This window comes from Podarcis bocagei (assembly GCF_964188305.1).
Source record: "Podarcis bocagei genome assembly, chromosome: 12".
Taxonomy (NCBI): domain Eukaryota; kingdom Metazoa; phylum Chordata; class Lepidosauria; order Squamata; family Lacertidae; genus Podarcis; species Podarcis bocagei.
In genome coordinates this window covers 21,138,267-21,162,605 of record NC_138137.1, presented here as the reverse complement: position 1 = coordinate 21,162,605, position 24,339 = coordinate 21,138,267, and positions in this window count along the sequence as shown.

Genomic DNA, 24,339 nt, shown 5'->3' with positions numbered 1-24,339 from the left:
AGAGAGTCCAAAGCAGCAGGGGGGAGCCCAGTGTTCTTTGTGGACAAAAAAAATGCGGACAAGCCGAGACTTGTATGTGATTTTAGGCGGCTGAATGCAGTGACTGAACCGGTGGCGTTCCCTATGCCCAGAATTGATGATATTTTGACCATGGTGAGGAAGGGAAAGATTTTCACAAAGCTGGATCTAAGGGGGGCGTACAACCTGATACGCATAAGGAAAGGGGATGAATGGAAAACCACCATGTTTACCCCTTTGGGGGGCGTTTGAATACCTCGTTATGCCATTTGGATTACAAGCAGGCTCCGCGTGTTTTCAATCTTTTATGAACCACGTGCTGGGCCCTTTGCTCTACAAGAATTGCGTTGCCTTTCTAGATGATGTGTTGGTGTATTCTGAGAATGAGGAGCAACATGTGAGAGACGTCAGAGAAGTGTTGAGCAGACTGCAAGCCAACAGGCTGTGGGTCAAACTGGAGAAGTGTCGGTTCCATACCAAGGAGGTGGAATTCCTGGGGTACCGCCTGTCAGACAAGGGATTGGCCATGGATCCCGGCAAGGTACAGGCAGTGCTGGAATGGAAAACACCCAAAACCAAGAAGGATGTGCAGAGGTTCCTAGGGTTTGGAAACTTTTATCGTAAGTTCATCCGCAACTTCGCCCATCTGACGGCGCCCATCACTGACTGTCTCAGCAGTAAGAAGAAGTTTGTATGGACGGCGGAGGCGGAGCGAGCGTTTGAGGAACTGAAAAGGGCCTTCGCCTCTGAAGAACAACTTCTGCATGTGGATTTACGAAAGAAGCTAAGGGTTGAAACAGACGCATCTGACAGAGCCATAGGGGCGGTGCTTCTTCTGCAGCCGGGGAAGGAGGAGTCGGAGTGGCGTCCGTGTGCCTTCTTCTCGCGGAAGCTGAACAAATCCGAGAGGAACTACACGGTGTACGACCGAGAACTGCTTGCTATTCATGAGGCGTTCCGGAGATGGAGGCATCTGCTAGTTGGTGCACAACATAAAGTGCAAGTGTGCACGGACCATAAAAATCTAGAGTACTGGAGAACGGCGCGAGTGCTCAACCAAAGGCAGTTGAGATGGGCCCAAGAGTTCTCCAAATTTAACTTTGAGATTTGTTATGTGCCAGGCCCAGAGAATGTTAGGGCGGACGCTCTCTCACGCAAACCTGAATATTTGGAGGGGGAGGGAGCACCCGAAGAAACCCATATCATTTCAGAGGACCGCTGGGTGTGTGGGGCGACTTTGGTGGGGCAAAGGGAATTGGTAGAGGGTACGGTGCAGGATGCATACGCCCAGGGGAAACTCAGGGATCTCAGAGGGGAGGAAGACAAACCCGGTGGTTTTGAGGAGAGAAATGGGGCATTGTATTATAAGGGAGCGTTATATATACCTGAAGGGGAATTGAGGGAGAAAGTACTCAAGCAGCTGCACGATAGCCCCACAGCAGGGCACTTTGGGCAACACAAAACCATGTGGCTGGTTACCAGGGAATTTTGGTGGCCCAAGGTCAGGGAAGATGTGCGGGAGTATGTGAGAGGGTGTGAACAATGCCAAAGAGCCAAGGGGGAGAGGCAGGCGCCGGCTGGTTTATTAGAACCACTGCCCACACCTGAGAGACCGTGGGAAGCAGTGGCAATAGATTTCATGACTGATCTGCCAAGGTCTAGAGGGAAAACCGCCATCATGGTTGTAGTAGACCTGTTAACTAAAATGGCCCACTTCATAGCCTGCTCACATGCGGTTACAGCAGAAGAAACCGCCAAATTGTTTGTAGAGAATGTGTTTAGGTTGCATGGCGCCCCCTTGAGGGTGGTTTCAGACCGAGGGAAACAATTTACTTCCAGGTTCTGGAGGAAGCTCATGAGCTTACTGCATGTAGAGGTTAATTTCTCGACGGCCCGTCATCCTGAAACCAACGGGCAGGCGGAAAGAGCAAATGGGGTTCTCCAACAATATTTGAGGTGTTATGTTAATGACAGAGAGAATGATTGGGTGGAGAAGCTGGCGTTGGCAGAATTTGCCTACAACAATGCAGAGAACGTGTCCACGGGGATGAGCCCCTTTTTGGCTAATCACGGGTGCCATCCCAGAGCCTTCCCAGGGGGGGAGGGGGAGAACTGGAGCGTTCCAGCTGCAGAACAGTTCGTGGAAGAAATGGAAGCGATCCATCGCCAGCTCCAACTCAATTTAAACAGGGCTAAGGAGGAATATAAGAGGCAAGCAGACAAAAACAGAAGGGAAGGTGAAAGCATCAGGGTGGGGGACCAGGTGTGGCTGTCAACCCAAGGGTTGCCATTCAAAGGAGGTTGTAAGAAATTAAGACCCAAAAGGCTGGGTCCGTTTGAAGTCATACAGCAGGTCAATCCAGTGGCTTTCAGGCTCCGGTTACCGAACCACATGAAGCTGCACCCAGTTTTTCACAGGTCGTTGCTGTCACCGTATAGAGGAGACAGTGAGGGGAGGGTCACTAGGGGACCAGCAATGGAGGAGAAGGAACACAGCTACCATGTAGCGGAGATCCTCGATTCCAGGTGGAAGGGAGATCAAGTAGAGTATTTGGTAATGTGGGAAGGGGAACCGGAGTCGGAAAACACCTGGGTTAGGGCAGAGGATGTCAATGACGAGGTTTTAATAGAGACTTTTCATCAGAGGTTCCCACGTAAACCTCAGCCTGTAGCGAGGTTCCGAAGGGAATACTTTGCCACCACCGACGAGGAAGAGGAGTTGGAGGGGTTCCCAGATTCTGAAGAGGAGGAGGATTCAGCTGGCCAGGACGACGATCGATGGAGAGAATTGTTCGAGACGTCAGAAGATGAGGAAGATTCGTTTCGGGGTTTTAGCCCTTCACCTCCCAGGGGGGAGGAATTGGGAGGGGGTGAGGGGGGCCCTGGAGGGGAGGTGGATGTCAGGGAACTGCCATCAGAGCATCAGGTGGTGGAGGGACTCAGGCAGGATGAAAGAGACTCAACTGCTGAAGCAGGGACCAGCAGGGGGAGGAGTGGGTCTCTGAGGGAATGCGAGCAGGAGGGAGGGCTCAGGGAGGCTTCCAGCGAGAACAGTGGGGAGGTATCGGAGTCTCCCATAGGGAGACCCATACCTCGCAGGAAACTGTCACGCCGTGAGTCCAGGAGACGCGTTTCCGTTAAGGAACTTCTTTGCTGGAAACGCTTCCGCAGACAGCCACTGTCGGACTCTACTAGTGACTAGAGCAGACATGTCTGAGGAGCTCCGTCACACACGGAGGTTTGTGGGGGCGCACAAACTCTGAGGGAGCACGTTTTCACGCACAAGCAGCTAATCAAACCCTCACAATTCCCTCCCCCCAATATAGTCCCGCCCACCACAAGGTCTGAGGGACAGTGGACCGGCCCCCTGCTGAAAAAGTTTGGTGACCCCAGGATTACACACACACACACACACACACACACACACACACACACACACCACACACACATCACGCCATCACTAATTGCAGCATAGAGGACTTTCCATTGGGGTTGTGGCTGACAAGGGAAGGTTTAAAATGACCCTCCCTGAATGCGGTCCTGATCAAAAAATTCCCCACTCAATATTGCTATTGTTGTTGCTGTTGTTATTATTTTTTAAATCCCCTATTGTGGCTCTAAGCCATACAATTGTCATCATCTGCAGCCCAGGCCTCAGTGCACTTAAAGGTAAAAGCATCACCTCTAGACAAGTATCTAGCCAACTAACTCCAAGCTGCTCCTATTAACAAGTCATCTGGAAAGTTTATTACGCCTATGGAAATTACTCTCAAATTGCCTTCTGCCACACCGCGTACATGACAATGAGGGAAAGAGTTCATCAGCTGCCTTTGTCAAATGCGTTCTTTTTCCAAACGTGGGAGGCCTTGGGAGCTAATGCAGTTTTCCTTGATTTGCTGCCAGTGTCATTCTTACTATATGTGATTGATATGTCTGCCTGCACCCATTAGCAGCCTGACACTGATACTAATAAACAGCTTAAAGACACCAAATGATTTCAGAAGGTCCTGGGCAAGCGGAAGGAGCGCTGCAGGGAGCGGGTGCGAGGAAGGTTTGCGTGCAAAGCTGCAGTGTTTTGTTTTATAATCTCCCGGCGAAGGTGACACAGTCTTGGCGTTTTCCTCCATTTTCATTTCTGGCACACTCTGAGGTAGGCTTTGCACTTGAGGTTATATTGTGGAAAGCCGAAGAAAGTAACCAATTAAGCAAATGGTGTAAAACTAAGTGTTCTCCCCATTAAGTGAATCTAATTACAACATCTGGAAGTCAATTAGGTGATTGCACAGCTCTGGACAGGTCCAGGCCGAAGGGTTGAGGGCAATCTCTCTGTCTCTGGGATGGCTTTCCTGGGAGTTGTGCTACGGAGGAACTGAAGAAGAGACTATTTCTTTCCCTCTGCTTTGCCATCCGACTTGCTAAAGGAAAAGGATGAATCAATACCATTTTCAAACGAAGCAGGAAGAGGCAGGAAGTGGCAGTCTATAATTCAACACTCAGGGCTCTGTGGTAGTGAAAGATTATAAAAGTTCTGTATTCCAGCCTTATGTTTTAGATGGTTCGATGACACAGGCTTCTGAGGGGGGAAATATGAGGTGAGAACATTGGTGGCTGGGAGTAGCTTTCATTGCCTGACTGTTTTACTGAAGCCTTTCGTTCTCCACATGCACATTGCCAAGTCATTTCTCTAGTTCTCACTGCCTTTTCACTTACGTGGAAGAGGCATTAAAAACGTTCTGGGCTTGCACTGGCCAGATTCATTATGGACTTAGACTATGGGCTGTTCACATATTTCTCCAGAGAATCCTATGAATATCTTTTTCCTCCCATTTAGCCAGTCAAGTCTGTTCGTAATACAGTGCACCTCTTAAGATCTGTAGCCTTATTACTTACAGTTGTTTATTAAACCTACAGAGAGGGAGGAAATGTCTTTTGGAATGGGCCTTTGCAATTTCAGGGCTTGGGTGGGTAGTGTAGTACCCCATGGGCTTGGGAAGGGTACTCACTGTAACAGATCCACCCTAATACCAGGAGGCACGAAAATTGCAATGGCTGTGTGTATTGGTGAACAACGGATCAACAACTTGGTATACAGTGGCACCTCGGGTTAAGAACTTAATTCGTTCCAGAGGTCCATTCTTAACCTGAAACTGTTCTTAACCTGAAGCATCACTTTAGCTAATGGGGCCTCCAGCTGCTGCCGCCGCACGATTTCTGTTCTCATCCTGAAGCAAAGTTCTTAACCCAAGGTACTATTTCTGGGTTAGCAGAGTCTGTAACCTGAAGCGTATGTAACCCAGGGTACCACTGTGTAGCTGCTAGGACTTGCTGCATACCCTCCAACATTTCTCTGATGAAATGAGCGGTGTCCTAAATAATAATAATAATAATAATAATAATAATAATAATAATAATAATAATAATATTTTCTACCCCACCCATCTGACTGGGTTTCCCCAGCCACTCTGAGTGGCTTCCGACACATATAAAAACATAATAAAACATGAAACATTAATAAACTTCCTATACAAGGCTGCCTTCAGATGTCTTCTAAAAGTTGTATAGTTACTTATCTCCATGGCTCAGGGGTCACATACATTTGTCCTTGTCCCCTTCAATGCCCCTTATTTCCTTCTTCATTCAAGGAACTTCTGGAACCTCTGGCCTTAAGCTTAATTATACCACCCTTGTCACAACTGCTTTCAGTGTTCTAATACCAATTCTTTCTGGTGCCTCTGATAGTAATGATGTGATTTTGTGAACTTTTCTTTTTCAGCTTTAAAACATATGGGCAGGAATTCGTTTTGCTGGGATGATTTCCTTTTCTTTCCAGGAGACTTCCAAGGTGTAATTGCGAAACTGCTCATTTTTCCAGATGGGTGCTCAAATGTTTTCTGCTTCACCTTTATATAAAGATCATTTATGCTAAGCAGCCAATTATTGTTGGTTTGTTGGATGGCTTAATTTAGGTTTTATTTCATGATGCTACCTACCTCCTTTTGAAATCTTGGCATTAAAGTATTATCAGAAATTTGCGTAAGCATTTGGTGTGTCTGCTCTGTCAATTATAAATGTACTAGTTATCTGATTTCATGGGCAATCAAAGGGATTCCATAAGTCAGCAAGGCATATAATTAAACTGCACAATTGCCTATACACATTTCTAGATATTGGTGCCAGCGTAACCAATTAGGCAGCGAATTATTCTCAGAATACCAAATTAAAATGTATGACTTTGATTTGACGGAGTACTGCTTATATATATAAAAAATCAGCTTTCAAAACACAAACTTGTACCACTTATGATGCAAAACACTTTGCACATTATAATTTGCCTACAGGGAGATCACACACAGATTTGAGTAGGAAAATATAAATTTGCTATAATGTGTGAAGTGCAGGGTATCTTTTTGCCCTGCAAATATATGAATCGAGCAGCCACCACCTGCTATAGCATGAAAATGTCCATGAAATACCTCTTTAAAGCACTATATACTTGTGAAGAATTACTGTTATTACTTCCCACTTCACTGTAAACTCGTCTTTTTCCTGTATAGACCATTTGGTCTATGTGTATGAAGATGGTAAGGCACAAGGCAGCCCCTAGATCAGCCTTTGCCAAAAGATGCCCTCCTGATGGTTTCAACTTCAATTCCTATCAACTCCAGTCAGTACATCAGGTTGGGGGGCATTAGGTTGGCAAAGGCTTCATTAGATTGATGAACTTATGCATGTTTGCTCAAACAAGACTAGAATTGTTGAGGAAATGCGCTATGGACGTAGCCAGGATTTTTGTTGGGAGGGAGGGCAGCCAAAGTTGTTGTTCATGTACGCCCATGAAATGCACATCTCTCAAGGATGATTTGGGGCAACAGGTAGGTAAATTCGCCATAATCATTACGTTCATGTACAATTATTGTTCTTTTAGAGGAGACATTAACTTAATAATAAACCACATGTTCTAGTAGTAGATAGGTAGCCGTGTTGGTCTGCCATAGTCAAAATAAAAAAATTAAAAAAATTAAAAAAATTACCAAGAACTAACTTAGTTGGTCTTTAAGGTGCTACTGGAAGGAATTTTTTTATTTCCACATGTTCTGCATGCAAAAAAGGTCTAGTTTGGTACCTGTAGCAGCAGAAAACTTGCTCCTTCTTCAATGTGATAGCCCTTCAGTTATTTAAAGATGGCTAACATGACCGCTCAGTCTTGTCTTCTTCAGGCTAAACATATCCAACTCCCTCAAGCCATTCCTCATAAGACTTGGTTTATTTAAAAGATAGTATTTGTAAAGGTAAAGGACCCCTGGACACTTAGGTCCAGTCAAATTGGACTATGGGGTGCGACGCTCATCTTGCTTTCAGGCCAAGGGAACCAGTGTTTGTCCACAGACAGCTTTCTGAGTCATGTGGTTAGCATGACTAAACTGCTTCTGATGCAACGGCGGCGAAAGCCAGAGCGCACGGAAATGCCATTTAACTTTCCGCCACAGCAGTACCTAGTTGTCTACTTGCACTTTGACGTGCTTTCGAACTGCTAGGTTGGCAGGAGCAGGGACAGAGCAATGGGAGATCACCCCGTCGTGGGGATTCGAACTGCCGACCTGATCAACAAGCCCAAGAGGCTCAGTGGTTTAAACCACAGTGCCACCTGCTCTCTATGCTAGGTTGTATCACGCATTAAGCCACAATGTTAAAAGGTCAGTTTGTTAGACTCTTATCCTACCCTCCTTCTGAGGAATTGCAGGCAATCTTCTTGAGATTGTCACATATTTATTTATTCACCTAGCAATTCTGTGTGATAAACTAGCCTAAGGGACATTGAATGTTCTTGTCCAGGAACATTCAAAGAACTTCATAGCTGAGCATAGATTTGAACCTGGGCTTCCAACATCTGAACCCCATACTATGCCCCCACTCTCCTCCTTGTACAAAAAAAGTGCTTTCTTTTGTTACCTTGGGTGTGTGTGTGTTTGTTTAAAGATGTTCAAGGGAGGAAATGACAGATGATTAGAAATGATTTATGGCATGGAGAAAGTGCACAGAGAAACCTTCTCTTACAATACTAGAACTCGGCGCTGATCAATGAAATTGATTGGCAATACACTTTGACAAAAGAAAGTACTACTTGCACAACACATAATTAACTTAAAGTATTTCGATAACACAAAAACATAGCGATGGCCACCGGCTTGGGGATGTGCCATAGCTCAGCAGCAGAGGAATACAGGGTTTGTCTATGAGAGATTTGAGACTCAGTCCCTGGGAAGGACTAGGAAACACTCCTGTCTGACACCTGGGGAGCCAGTTCCAATCAATGTACACCAGTGGAAGCCAAGATGATGGCCTGCATATGTTGCAGGCTACAAATTCCATAAGCCCCAGCCACCATGTCCAATGATCATGAATGATGGGAGTTGTAGTCCACAATGTCTGTAGAGGACTATATTAGCCATGCCTGGTGCAAATAATAGTCATCTAGATTGACCAGTCGCCTGACAGCATGACAGAGTTTCCTAGATGGTTTAAATGTTGAGGAGACGAATGTTAATTGATTTAATTCGCGCATAAATGAAAAATGGATGTGTATTAATGAAGGTTTAACATAGAAAATAGGGACGCGGGTGGCGCTGTGGGTAAAAACCTCAGCGCCTAGGGCTTGCCGATCGAAAGGTCGGCGGTTCGAATCCCCGCGGCGGGGTGCGCTCCCGTCGTTCGGTCCCAGCGCCTGCCAACCTAGCAGTTCGAAAGCATCCCTAGGTGCAAGTAGATAAATAGGGACCGCTTACCAGCGGGAAGGTAAACGGCGTTCTGTGTGCTGTGCTGGCTCGCCAGATGCAGCTTCGTCACGCTGGCCACGTGACCCGGAAGTGTCTGCGGACAGCGCTGGCCCCTGGCCTCTAGAGTGAGATGGGCGCACAACCCTAGAGTCTGGCAAGACTGGCCCGTACGGGCAGGGGTACCTTTACCTTTTAACATAGAAAATAGCTAAAAATGTATTCCTAACATTGGAATTTTTTCCACAATAGTTTTCTAAATGGACTCTGAGCTCTTGCTGAGTTGATAATTAGCTAACTGATTGTTGTTCTCTGGTAGCTAACATGTGAGTGTGGTAACCTTAGATCGTGTGATGAAGGTATTGAGTTGCAAATTCGCCATCTTGAAAGGGTGGTGGCTGTTAGTGTCTCTGAACCCTACAGGGAGAACCATGCATGTAAATAGCTCTCCAAAAGCTGCATAGCCTAAGGCCAATGGAGGCTGGAATGGGAGAGAGACACAGTTTGGATTTTTGGAATCTTTTATTTCTAAGAAGATGCTGAGCCAGTGCTGGATACCACAAGACATTGTATGGATATTTTGGTTGTATCTTAGATGCTTATGTTCTGTTTTTTGGAAAAGTTCTGCCAGTAAAACTTTGAATAATATTTTTATGGGCTTGGACAATGATTTCTTCCAAACGAAGTTACCGGTAGTTCTAATGCTTCCAGTCACTTCAAACTGTGCAATATTAATATCTGCAACAATGAATTCATGGAGAATAGGCCTGGCTTCATGGGACATCCACGTTTAGAGATGGTACACCACTGAATACAAGTTGGGTTGGGCTATTGCCTTCACACCTGACTGGTAGGCTTCCTGGAGGCATCTGGGTGGGCTTTTGGAGGAAACATGATGCATGGCAAGATTAAATTTTGGACGGATCTAGCAGGGCTCTTATGTGCCTACCTATCTTTTTCCCTTACCACCATTGCTTTTTTCCAAGTAATGTTCCAAACTGATAAGGCTCAAAATTGCCTCACGTGAAGCACCTCTTGTTGCTTTGACTCTGGAATGGATTCTTCTAGCAAGGGCTTGAGCTGGATATCTGCTTAGGCTTTTCACATACATGAAAAATGAACCTTCTGGTGAACTTACTTCCACCTGCAGGTTTCTCTGAAAAGCAGTTCATTCCTCACGCAACACAGCATTGATCCCTTCCATTGAGACCGCACACCCTCTGAATGGCAAAAAGCCTCCCATGTTTCAGCTCGCTTTCTGTTCATTTAAAACCTTGTGTAAATCTAACACATTAACTCTCAAGAAATGGCCTTCCTTTGGTTTGTACAAAAAGCATGTTAATTGTGGGACTGCAATCTGCTTACGGCGTATCAATTGCAAGGTGACCTTCTGCTGTTCCCATTCAGCATGCTATCAAAACAGTCACCGGAGATCTTTAAAAGAAAATGGGAAGCTTTGCCTCAAGAAACAAAACAAAAAGCCTCCTCCTTTGTTATCCTTGTAGAGCTAAAAGCATCTCCTGCCAGCTTCATCAGTGCCTAGTGTGTAACGTTATAATTGCCAAACAAAGTCTATAAAAATGTTCCAGGAAAATTTGCACACCCAGGAGTCTTTAAGAACTGCAGCATCATTTTAGCTCATACCTTTCTTCCTCATAGGCCAGTGTTAGAATGTTGTTTATGCTGAACCTGTGCAAACCTGTGAAGTTGGGATATAACGAATTCTAATAGCCTGCTCCACCTTTCTCACCGGAATTCATTTCCTCAGAAAAGTAAAGCCATAAGTCCAGGGGGAATTTCAGAAAATTGGCCAAAGCTCAACAGCTTTCTTTGGCTGGCCTTCCAAAAAAAGCTGAACAAGTTTTTCCCCAAAAGTGTCCAGATTTTTACTTCTTGAAATATGGCAACCCTATTGTTAAACCACTCTGAGGGAAAATGGGGGTGGGTGTCTTCTAATAACTCTCAGAACCGACAGTTCCCAGGATGTTTTGTGGGGAGCCATGACTACTTGCCAACAAAGGTCTGTATAGTTAAAGCTATGGTTTTCCCAGTAGTGATGTATGGAAGTGAGAGCTGGACCATAAAGAAGGCCGATCGCCAAAGAATTGATGCTTTTGAATTGTGGTGCTGGAGGAGACTCTTGAGAGTCCCATGGACTGCAAGAAGATCAAACCTATCCATTCTTAAGGAAATCAGCCCTGAGTGCTCACTGGAAGGACAGATCCTGAAGCTGAGGCTCCACTACTTTGGCCACCTCACGAGAAGAGAAGACTTCCTAGAAAAGACCCTGATGTTGGGAAAGATGGAGGGCACAAGGAGAAGGAGACGACAGAGGACGAGATGGTTGGATAGTGTTCTCGATGGTTGGATAGTGTTCTCGAGATGGTTGGATAGTGTTCTGGAGTCTTGGTTGACCACAAACTTGACATGAGCCAACAGTGTGACGTGGCAGCTAAAAAAGCCAATGCAATTCTGGGCTGCATCAATAGGAGTATAGCATCTAGATCAAGGGAAGTAATAGTGCCACTGTATTCTGCTCTGGTCAGACCTCACCTGGAGTACTGTGTCCAGTTCTGGGCACCACAGTTCAAGAAGGACACTGACAAACTGGAACGTGTCCAGAGGAGGGCAACCAAAATGGTCAAAGGCCTGGAAATGATGCCTTATGAGGAACGGCTAAGGGAGCTGGGCATGTTTAGCCTGGAGAAGAGGAGGTTAAGGGGTGATATGATAGCCATGTTCAAATATATAAAAGGATGTCATATAGAGGAGGGAGAAAGGTTGTTTTCTGCTGCTCCAGAGAAGCGGACACGGAGCAATGGATCCAAACTACAAGAAAGAAGATTCCACCTAAACATTAGGAAGAACTTCCTGACAGTAAGAGCTGTTTGACAGTGGAATTTGCTGCCAAGGAGTGTGGTGGAGTCTCCTTCTTTGGAGGTCTTTAAGCAGAGGCTTGACAACCATATGTCAGGAGTGCTCTGATGGTGTTTCCTGCTTGGCAGGGGGTTGGACTCGATGGCCCTTGTGGTCTATTCCAACTCTATGATTCTATGAAGCTACCAGCATGAGTTTGACTAAACTGCGGGAGGCAGTGGAAAATAGAAGTGCCTGGCGTGCTCTGGTCCATGGAGTCACGAAGAGTCGGTCACGACTAAACGACTAAACAACAACAAATGAACAGTGCAGATGAGGCCCATGGCAAACTCAGAATTCTACCAGAAGGAAGTCAGGAGGCAAAGTGTTTATAAATTATGATTAGATGATTATTAGACATCACTAGATAATTATTAGACATCACGAGATACACATTTGTGTATTACTTGTAAAGCAAGGAATGGACTGCAATGAATTCTGGTGTCTGGTTGAATGGCAGGCCCTTTTAAAGCCACCATATGGCTGCAACCAACTAACCCTGAGATGGGTGGTGCCATAAGTCAGTCGAGCACAATCTGTTACGATGAAAAACAGATGGCTGGAACTCTGCCAGCAAAATAGCACAGAAACCTCTGCTCCATGTATGCTAGATAGACATTATGGTTTTTTACCCCCTCAAGAGGATAATTATCTCATCACCTGCCAGTCCTTTTGGGGACTGCACATAGAGTACTTGTTCTATGTGGAGTTAAATATCTAAAACCTTATCTGGACTATACATTTAAAGCATACATTTTAAACAGTTGTGGCTTCCAACACAGAATTCTGGGGGCTGTGTTTTGTTAAGGGTGCTGAGCAGGGGTGCCAACTCAAATAAAATATTGGGGGCCCCAGGGAAGCCCTACCCCACATAAGCGATCACATGATGCAGTGCACTCGCACCATTTGAATGGCAATGCCTATCAACTTAGGGGGGCAGCTCCCTCAAATAGCTTATTGGGGGCATAGGAGCTGGCTCCTATGGTGCAGAAAGCTGTTAGGAGATCCCAGTTTCACTCACAATGGTACAGTCCCTGGAGTTCTTCTTCCCAGGGGACTCAGGAAGTTGTAGTTCTGTGAGGGGAATGGAGTCACCTAACAACTCCCAGAACCCTTAACAAACTAAATTTCCCAGGATTCTTTAGTAGAACCCATAACTATTTAAAGTGATGTAATACTGCTTTAAATATATGGTACACATAGGGCCTTAAACTTTGTGTTAAGCCACATCTAGCCCAAACTAGTAACTAGTGATACAACACTCAAGTTAAATGAGAGAATGTAATCTGCAAGTAACACTACTACATTTAAGAGCACTCTTGGTGCTGAAATAGCATAAAATTTTGTTTCAGGACTCTAGAGTAGAAGGGTGGAGATATCTCTAAGATCAGGCAAAAACAGGGCTTCCAGCCTTACAGTAGCCCAGCGATGTCAAAATCTGTATTCTCAGGGAGCACTGTATTATGCAGTCAATGTCTAGGTACCAGAAGGGTTATTTAGCTACACAAACATGCTGCTAAGGCTAAAAAGTTGTTGACCCAGACAGTTGTTGGTTTTACAGATAGGGTGGCCTGAGAAATAGGGCTCCTGTATTCAGAGTTGTGCAGAAAAGCAAATTTCATCAGGTGCCGTTTGATATACAAGTTACCCCTGCTCAAAGTTGTGCTGACTGAACTTCTCTTTCAATGCAACTATTCAAAGCCCTGTTCTGTTTTCCCTCTGGCCACCCTCATCCCTGTGGGTTGGTTCTTGTTGTTCTTTAGTTATCCCTTACCCTTTTCCCTTGATGGGGCTCAAGGCAGCTTACAGATAAAAACAAGAATTGTTAAAAATGGTTAAAAAGCAATTAAACATCGGTAGAATTGAAACTACATGCCTTTTATAAAATCTGTTTTAAACATACAAATAATTACAGCAGAAACTGCATGGCACTGACCCTTTCATTAAAACCAGTCAATCCCCCAAAGTCTATTGGATCAATAAGGTCTTCACCTGTCAGCTGAAGGACAACAAGGAGGAAGCCTATCTCTGGGGATGGAGTTCCAGAGTTGGTTGACATCGAGCAGCAGTCAATATCTTTTAATGAGGCGCATAATAGGCACAGGTTTCCCAACAAATCCAAAATGCAAAGATCAATTCTAGGGTTTAAGACTTCAGGCAACAACCCTCAAACCATTTATTGCAACACAGCCCCGTGTTGCTGTTTCAAAAGGGCAGTGGGATGTCATTTATTGTGTACACTTTGGCCCTGATCTACAGGACAGTATGCTGTAATCCTAAATATGTCTACAGAGATTCAAGGCCCACTGAATTGTGCACAGGATTCCAGTCCAACTGAAATCACTGAGATGTGTCAAAGAAAGTAAAACAGAATAGCAGAAAAGTGTTTTGGCATGTGATATTTGTGTTCAATACCTGTGCTCTATTCCTATTCTTTATTTCACATATATATTTTGGCGTGTGTGTAACTGGTATATAAACTGTTTCTAAAGTTTTTATTTTAAAGAAAAAAGTCACTGGGGACAAAGTTAATCCTGACAAGCCTGCTCTATTGTGTTTAATGGCACTCTAGACGGACGGGAGTCTTCGCTCTGGTATATATTCCTTGGGTAAATCATGTTCCTGTTTTTGGCTACTCATCATGAAAACTATAATAGGAAATAATTGAGAAAATCCAGCAGCTGGCAAATTCATTTAGGGTCGACATTGGGTTTTCATAAACCACATAAACTGTTTACCAGAGACTTCAGCTACTGGCAAATTTCACATCAGATTGGCATTGCTCTGTTGAATTAATATTTCTACCTAAGCAACTGGTGTTCTCTCAGCAGAACTCTTCAAACTGTTCCAGAAGTTCATTGCCTTTGATTATGGCCAGAGTCTTCCTTTAAAGGCTGGCAGGCCTAATACTGATTGTCCTCTATGAGTGGCATAAAAACAGAAAATTGTTAATAATCTAGTCACTAGCTGGTCTAGAATAACAGAGAAGTGAGGAAAGTCTGTGTTGTGCATTCTTACAATGAACTAACAGCTTTTATCTGGCATTGCTGCAGAATTCTAAGAAACCAACAAACTTCAGGGCAGTTTTGAAACCAGTAGTTAAAATGAGCACAGTTTTGAAAGGTTGAGTCCACCATCTTTATTCAAAATGGAGTCCACCTGTAGCTAAAGCCCCCTCATTGATCTTGGGTCTAAGTGACCCTGAGGGGAAACCTTAGTGTGAGCTTGGATAAACACAGCTGCTCACCTTGTGTATGGTGGTTGGGAAAAGGGTAAAATAGTGTTTATAGAAATAGCTGACTGCACTCTCGGTGTAGTTCATGCAATTGTTTGTTGGGCCTAATACAGTAATGGTTTCATTTCAATATCAGCCATGGAATTATGATTCATTAGGAGACTTTCAGGATTAACCAATACTGTGTGTGTCACAGTATCGTATGATTTAACACATGTGAAAAGGGGATGCTATCCATGCATGATTTTGAACGTACACCAAAATGGACAACTAAGCCATCTTCAGGAGAAGAAAAGGCTACGGAATAAAACCTACACAAATCTGGAGTGGAGTCCCTAAGACGGTTGGATGGTGCCTTGTATTCCTCCTTCCAGCAATTCCTGCAGCCAAGCTGGTGTCAAACGCAGTGTTCTGCTTTTCTTTAGTTGAAATCATTGAGGCTGAGAGGGCGGTTTTGAAGTCTGGGCAGCCCAGGACCTGTGTCTTGGATGTCTACCTGACATCCAGGTGTGACATGTGTATCTTTGACCCGTGTTGCGTTTATTTCAACTGCTTAACAGAACTAACCTTCTGGAACTTGCAGGAGAAGTGTTGTCTAAAGAAATTCCCCTACCAAAAGTGCTAACTAACTTTTGACAGTACAGTGGTACCTTGGGTTAAGAACTTAATTCATTCTGGAGGTCCATTCTTAACCTGAAACTGTTCTTAACTTGAGGTACCACTTTATAGTTAATGGGGCCTCCTGCTGCCGCTGCACCATTGCCACACAATTTCTGTTCTCATCCTGAAGCAAAGTTCTTAACCCGAGGTATTATTTCTGGGTTAGTGGAGTCTGTAACCTGAAGCGTCTATAACCTGAAGCGTCTGTAACCTGAGGTACCACTGTATCTTGTGAACAACAACGATCACTTTTCAGCTGAAGAAATTCAGGTGTGAAGTGTGAATCGGATTCTCTCCAAAGAAACATTATGGTGGCAGGAATGGTTAATAACATGGTTAAAATAGACTCATAAATTGATCATTCCACTTACTCATGCTAGTTTTCTCCTCGTAGTATATTTTCAGAGTGCTCATTTATTTCTCCCTTGATTGCATGCTTTGTTTTCGCCCAGATTGAATTTCCTTCTGCTGGGGTTCCTAAAATAGTATCATTGAGATTACACTCCAGACGGCATGAATCTGAGGCTAAAGCGAGATGTAATGATGCCAGCCCCAGTTGTTTAATTTAAATCTGGTTCTGATATGATCAGATATTTTAAAAGCAAGAGAGTTGTGTGGAGGTTGCTGAACTCTGCCCCAGCTCACTCTGCGGCTTACTGCCCACAGTAGATATGCGCATGACCTTTTTTTTTATTAGTTTCATAAATCCATCCATTTTTGTTTAAAATTGACATAATGTGCTTCACTGTTTATTTATCAATTGAAACATCAGCTTTATTATTCAATTGATAAATTCACATTCATTTCATCTTCCATAGGTGTAGCTTTGTTAGGCTGTGCACACCCTAAACATTCAAAGTATGTGAGTTCTCCCAAAGAATCCTGGGATCTGTCATTTGTTAAGGATGCTGTGAGCTGTGAGGGGTAAACAAAGAGCTACAGATTTAACACATTTATTACAAAAGCTTATTCTGCCACAACAAATTCATTAGGCTTAAGATACTACAGGACTCTTTGCTGCATCTAATTCATTACTCATATCCCTGATTGTTTCCTTCAATTACAGTGGTACCTCGGGTTAAGTACTTAATTCGTTCCGGAGGTCCGTTCTTAACCTGAAACTGTTCTTAACCTGAAGCACCACTTTATCTAATGGGGCTTCCTGCTGCTGCCGTGCCGCCGTAACACAATTTCTGTTCTCATCCTGAAGCAAAGTTCTTAACCTGAAGCACTATTTCTGGGTTAGCGGAGTATGTAACCTGAAGCATATGTAACCTGAAGCGTATGTAACCTGAGGTACCACTGTATTGCTGCTGCTGCTGCTGCTGCAGAGTTGATTTTTGCAGCAGTCTTCTAGCGAGCTTTACTCTATTTTCACAGAATGCCAAGATGCAAATTGAGCAATAATTTCTAGAATTTAAATCGAAATAACATACCTCTCACTACAGAGGTGATGGCTGTGTCCAGGTGAACTGTGCACCTGCTCGGTCTACTGTTTAAGTACATTACTAAATGCTAATAGCCAAGTTTAAGGAAGATTGGGACCAGAGAGCCCTTCAAATCTGCTTCCCCCTCTCTAACATCTAGAGTCACAAGAGGAGAACCTTCATTTTTCATCCCAGGGTGCTAGACTACAAGCCCTCCCACGGCTGCAGCTTCTCCTTTCTGCTTCTCCTCTTCTGCCTGCGGCTGCCAAACCATGCTAGGTTCTGACACAACTGAGGGACCCATGTCAGAGGAGGAGGAAGTTGAGAAGGTAGTACCATCCCTGGAGTGGTTGTATATAAGAAGTCAGGCAGGTGGAGAACAGACTGAAGTTAGTGCGGGAGTGTCCCATTTACCCAATGGCCAAAGATTACGCTAGGTGGGCTTTTCTTTAGATGCCGTTTCACCCATGAAATAGGCTGTCTGAAGGACCTGTGGATGTCAATAGGGACTTGATAAGGGAGCAGGATCAAAGGTGTTATATACTAAGCTTGGATCCTAGAACAATAGGCAGGTAGGATCCTAGAATGCAACAACTGATTGGCATGCAGGAGAAGACCAATCAGGCTCCAGGAGGGAAGCAGAATCAGCCAATCAGATGGGACTCATTGTGTAAATAATGTATATAAAAGCCTGAGGGTTGGGAGGGGGGTTCAATCACTGTTTTACAAGCTGCAATAAAGAGCATGAAATCACTGCAGGACTCCGAGTATACAGTGGTGCCTCGTGTTAAGAATTTAATATATTCTGGTGATCCGTTCTTAGCCTGAAACTGTTCTTAACCTGAGATACCACTTTAGCTAATGGAGCCTCCCACTGCCACTGTGCCACCACTGCACGATTTCTGTTCTCATCCTGAAGCAAAGTTCTTAACCCAAGGTACTATTTCTGGGTTAGCGGAGGCTGTAATCTGAAGCGTCTGTAACCTGAGGTACCACTGTATTTCAAAAGCCTTCTGGGAAATTATATATAATGAATTGGGGGGGAAATGTTTAAAATAACTTTTGCAAAGAGACTCAGAAGCTTTTCTATTAGGAATTGTAGGTACCAACATCCCAATGGGGCAGAAAAGACTTTTTATGTATGCGACAACAACCACAAGGATGCTACTAGCCCAGAGATGGAAAGAAGAAAGAGTCCCAGTCAGAGAGAAATGGCAAACCAAGCTGTTGGACTATGCCAAAATTGGCAAAACTGACCAGAAAGCTCAGGAACCAGGAAGACAAAAACTTTAAGAAAGAATGGGGAAAATTTATAATCTATTTAGGAGATCACTGTAAGCAGATGAAAACATTAGCAGGATTCTAATAACACTTGTAGGTAACAAATACTGTGAACAATATGGACAGATACAAAATATAGATTATGAAATAATATGCAGTTGAAAATGTTGACAACAGGACCCAGGAAGGGGTTGGTGGGAAGTCCCGAGATTCGGAGAAATCTTTTTATACGGATATGTATTTGGTACTGCTATAACTTGATACTTGTAAAACCAAATGAAAACGGCTTCGAAAAGAAAAAGAACAAAAGGAAGTAGGAACATCACTGGGTTGCAAAGGTTGTCTTGTTCCTCAGCAATGGAGGACAAGAAAAATCTCTTTTGTATGGCACATCTGAATTATGCAGATCCATGGTATGTGTCTCTAGTACCTGCACAAGTAGAACAGAGTCTGTTTCCTTACATTGAAATTGTAACCCTTTATAACTCATCCATGTCCTGTGAGCTGCTGTTGCCAATGTTCCCCCCCTCCACACACCTTTCAGCAAAACCGTTGCTGATTTCCATCTCTCAGTAAAAATACACCATGTTCCTATTTAGTGCTTAAAGCAGTCTGTCTCAAATGAGTTGCAGTGTGATTTTCCTGAAATATCTTTGGAACAACTCCCAAATTTGATGGCACTATAAAATAAACTGCAGACCTTTCTAAAAGTAGAGTATCGGGATTTTGCTTCCGCCGCACTCCCTTCAGCAGAAACTACTGCCACTGCATTCAAATTCCATGAAATATGATGATGTACATCAAGGAGAATCTTTGGCCCAGGACATTTAACGGTCTCAAGGCAGTGCTCCCAGGGAATGGACAATGAGTGGCCCTGGAGTCGGTCAGTTACACAGTATGGTTAAAACTGGCATAAATCAGAATTCTTTAGTCAGCCTGCTCCTGGATTACGATGCATTGGTTTTTGTTATCTGAAAAGAGCAGACTCTGCTTTTTCACATTGTGTTTGATGTTTCCCATCTTTTAAAAAATGTGCATGTAATATGTCGGGTTCAGATACCTGCAGAGGCTATGTCTTTTAAAGGATTTAATTTGTATTCATTCCCTACAATTATTCTGCCGTAAGCTCCCCATGCAAGTCACTCTTCTCGATTGCATTCACCTTTAGTGGTTCACTGAGCAAGATGATAGGAAATCACACATCAGGCTAGTCATTCAAGGCACAACTGCCTGTCTGCCATTTAATCAAGATTCAGCCCCTTTCTGGCTTCATAATGTAACATGGGGCGTTAAAAAATATTTTTAGTTTTGGATTGCTGAACCAGCAAATCTAGCTATTTTCAAAGTGTGGGGAGAAGGAGAGCCTTGATCATTATCATAGACAATAACGCAATACGCTAGTATGGTAATTGGGCCCATGTACCTCATGCTGAATCGACCACTGTAGCATTTAAGTTCATTTTGAACTCTAGGAAGTGACATTTCCCCTGCTGCTGTTACTTTTTAATAAGTAATAATAATAATAATAATTTTTTATTTATACCCCGCCCTCCCCAGCCAAGGCCGGGCTCAGAGCGGCTTACAAGCAATAATAAAAACAAGATGAGTGATTACAACTTAAAAACAAAAATAAAATACAACATTAAAATAATGGAACATTAAAATATTAAAATGGAGCCTCATTGCAGGAGAAGGAAAAGAAAAAAGAAAAAGGGGGCGGAGGGAATCAAATTGGCTCCAATCCAAAGGCCAGGCGGAACAACTCTGTCTTACAGGCCCTGCGGAAAGAGATCAGATCCTGCAGGGCCCTGGTCTCATGAGACAGAGCGTTCCACCAAGTTGGGGCCAGTGCTGAAAAGGCCCTGGCTCTGGTTGAAGCCAATCTAACTTCCTTAGGGCCTGGGACCACTAGGGTGTTGTTATTTATGGACATTTATTTATGTTGTTATTTAAGTAGCAAAGATATCTTAAGTTTATTTGAAAGGCGAATGTTCTTTTTTGCATTTTTCATTTTCTATTTACTGTGGGTGGAAAGCAAATTATACAGATAATTTGGCATATATAAGATATGCATTGCTATGCGCTTGCTTTTTAATTGCTGTGAAATATTCTCTTGCCATAGCTGTGCCTAAAAGGACACCTGATGGGAGTCAGGGGCTTTGGCAAAGGAATATTCATATTTCTTAAGGACTTGTGGAAGTATCTTGAACGATCAGTTCACCTGTAGGGAGAGCACAAGGACTAGTAGGTGTATGAGTGAGAAATAGTAGTTTGCTATTGAATGGGCACAGAGGGACGGTCTGAGAGCTGTGAATTAGTGGAAAGTGAAGCAATTTTGCCTCTTTTTTCTAGGCCCTGCATGATACTTCGAAGTCTTGAAGATCCTGAGGAGTTCAGAGAAGAAGAAGAGTTTGGATTTGATATCCCGCCTTTCACTCCCTTTAAGGAGTCTCAAAGCGGCTAACATTCTCCTTTCCCTTCCTCCCCCACAATAAACACTCTGTGAGGTGAGTGAGGCTGAGAGACTTCAAAGAAGTGTGACTGGCCCAAGGTCACCCAGCAGCTGCATGTGGAGGAGCGGAGACGCGAACCCTGTTCCCCAGATTACGAGACTACCGCTCTTAACCACTACACCACACTGGCTCTCACAGAGTGCCCCATCACCCCATCACTTGCCAAATTTGGGGTAGGGGGGATCCCTCTGGCCAGATGTGGTTCCCCAGAACATCTCCAGTGTTTTGAGATGAATCTCGAAATATATTCTGCATGTAGCCTTTCACCTCCACTTGCTTTGTTTTGGGATTTCTATATAAAGCAAAGATTACATAACTATGATCTCCCTTTAGCAATTTGCCCTCTGTGTGGAGGTAGGAAGGATGGGGGTTGAGGATGTAGAATCAGGTGGGCATATCTAAACTGTCTGCAAAGGCAGCCCCAGGTATAATGCATTCTTCTTCTTCTTTGGCGATCACTTGTAGCTGAGTAAGATTGTCTTCCATAAACATGGTTTTAAAAGCGAGTCCGTAAGTGACTATGGAGGCCAATTCATTGCCATGATCCTACACTTTGTGGAAGGGAAACTGCCCTCCAGAGTAGAAATCATATATCGAACAGATGGAAAGCTCTTTAAGCTGAGCAGGCTGAAAGCAAAGAGTAAGGTTACCGTAACTTCCGTCATAGAGCTTCAGTATGCTGATGACAACGTAGTGTGTACACACTGAGAGGATGACCTCCAAACCATCCTAAATATATTCGCAGAAGCTTACGAAAAGCTTCGCCTATCGCTCAACATCCAAAAAACCAAAGTGCTGCGCCAACAAGCACAAAACAATCCCTCTGCAGCGCCACAAATCCAACTTAATGGTGTAATGTTGGAAAATGTCGGTCACTTCTCCTACCTGGGCAGTTATCTTTCCACAAGGGCTGACATTGATGCCAAAATCCAGCATCGCCTGAGCTCTGCGCGTGCGGCTTTCTCCCGATTGAGGTGCAGAGTGTTTGAGGACTGGGACATTCACAAACCAGACATTAGGTTACTAGGGTGTAGGACATGGAAGCCATGTTATCTCCATCCAGACAGGGCCACAGCTGGGCTAACCGCTGAAGCTGGTAGGAGGTGATAAATGACAATGTCAGACTCAAGCTGTGTCCCTGATCTTTCAGAGTGTGTGTGAGACACCATCCAGAACAGGGTGCAGGCTAAAGAATTTAGTTCTTTGCAGCTGTGCATGTTCTCCCTTTCTGGTGCTGGAGCACATACCTTTCCTCTCCCCTTCTTTTTTTAAAAAGATCATATCTCCCATTTACACCTACTTTCTCCCCTCTTTTAGTATATAGAAGTTGGAAAATAGCTTAGCGGGTACTGGGTTATTACTGGTGCATACTAGCAGTAGGCAGAGTTGATTGCTTTTAAATAACACAGGAAAAGCTCATGGGTGATTTTTTTTTTTTTTTGGCTTTGTTCTGATTTCACCACTGCATATTCTTCCACTTACAACAGAAGTTGTTGATTTTGGGTTTTTTTCTTAAACATAGGCTGGCGATCCAAAGATGTTTTAGTCACACACATTTGCTCATAATCTCTTGTTACTCCCAGACCACTGTGCACTTGCACTGATACGACCGATAATATTGACCCTGATGTAGTTTATCTCTGGGATTTGCAAATGTTTCCACAAGCTTTTTCCATCTCTTTCATCTAGCTTTGATTAATGCATTGACCGTATAAACACACGAAGCAGAAACACGCTAAAGGATTGCCGCCTTTTGCCTCTTCCACATACAGATTTTTCTAAGCCTTAGATTTATTAATTTAGTTCAGGCACACTAGCCAGAGGCCATCTATGCACAGTGCGCCGTGTATTAAAAGGACTATATAAAAAGGAGTAAGAATATGGGCTTGGGATGCATGCAAGATTCTTTGGCCACCAACCCTGTGGGCAATGAGCTGGAGACCATGGGATTCTGGGATGACTGGTCACTCCTGAAACTTTTAATCAATACTACCCTGAGAACAGTGCTGACAATACTTCTGGATCCTTTGCTGTTGCTCGAGGATCAGGTGACCTCAGTGGCCTGGAGTGCCTTCCATCACCCTCGGCTGGTGGCCCAGCTACGCCCATAACTGGACAGTAACTACTACTGCCTAACTACTGTTGTCTATGCTCTGGTAACCTCAAGGTTAGATTACTGCAATGTGTTATACATAGGGCTGCTTCTAAAGACCGTTTGGAAACTTTAGTTAGTGGCCAGGTTGCTCACTGGAGCAAGGAGGTTTGAGCATACTACACTGATTCTGGTCCAACTGCATTGGCTAGCAATTAATTTCTGGGCCCAATTCAAAGTGCTGGTTTTGACCTATAAAGCCTTAAACGGCTCAGGACTGCAATACCTCAAGGACCGCCTCTTTGCATATGAACCTACCCAGACCCTGAGATCATCTTCCGAAGCCCTCCTTCGTGTGCCTCCTCCTTGAGAGATTCGGAGGGTGGCACCAGGAGAACGGGCCTTCTCTGCAGTGGTTCCCCGTCTGTGGAATGCTCTCCCCAGGGAAGTTCACCTGGCGCCTTCATTATACACCTTTAGGTGCCAGGTGAAACATTCCTTTTTAACCAGGCCTTTGGTTGATTTGATTGACATCCTATGCACTTTTAAAATGTGTAGGAGGGGGGCTATTTGGTTGTTGTTTTAGATTAGATAATTTATTACGGCCAAAGACCAGCTCGCATAACACAATAAAAACAACGTTCATAAAGACAAAATGTACAATCAGAGCAGATTGCAGCAATAGCTCATGAGTCAAAATTGAGATATATACATACACCCGTACAACTGAGATTTGGGCTACCATAAAAATTGACCCCGAGGCACCCCAAAGGGCGACTTCAGCATTTCCCTCGTAAGCTATTTTATTCTAGAGGATGATCTGTGCCTACAAATCTGGGCGCAGAACCTGGCTACCAGCCAGGGTTGTATTTATTTTTATCAGGTGTTTTGTGGTTTTATATCTTGATTTTATTTTGTGAACCGCCCTGAGACCCTTGGGTAGAGGGTGGTATATAAATTAAACAAAAGCAAACAAACAAACAAACAATTTTGGGTGGTGCAGGTGGTTCCCCCGCACAGGGCACCAATCCAAGGGAGCACAAAATTGAGAAGATCCATCCATTTGTGGGCTCCAGATTTTGGGCTCACACAAGGTGCCATATTATGAAAGGTTAGCAAAATCTGTTCCTGAGAATGTTTTTCATTTCTTCTTGATATGTGTTTGTGAAACTGTCCGTGTGCTTGTTGAACCTCTTTTGTTCTGATTAAATTGCAAGTCCAGCTAGTTGGCAAAAGCTCCAAGGACCAGCTGAAAACTGAGCAGGACGTTTTGCAGGTCAAACTTCTGGTACCTGATTTAAAAGTCTTAACATTTCTGCACAAATTCATAATAACAGATTCTTAAAACTAAAACATCCATCCTTGCACAGCAACTTTCAAGGAAATTGATGCAGTTATAGCATAAAACAACTTATTCTTTTGCCCA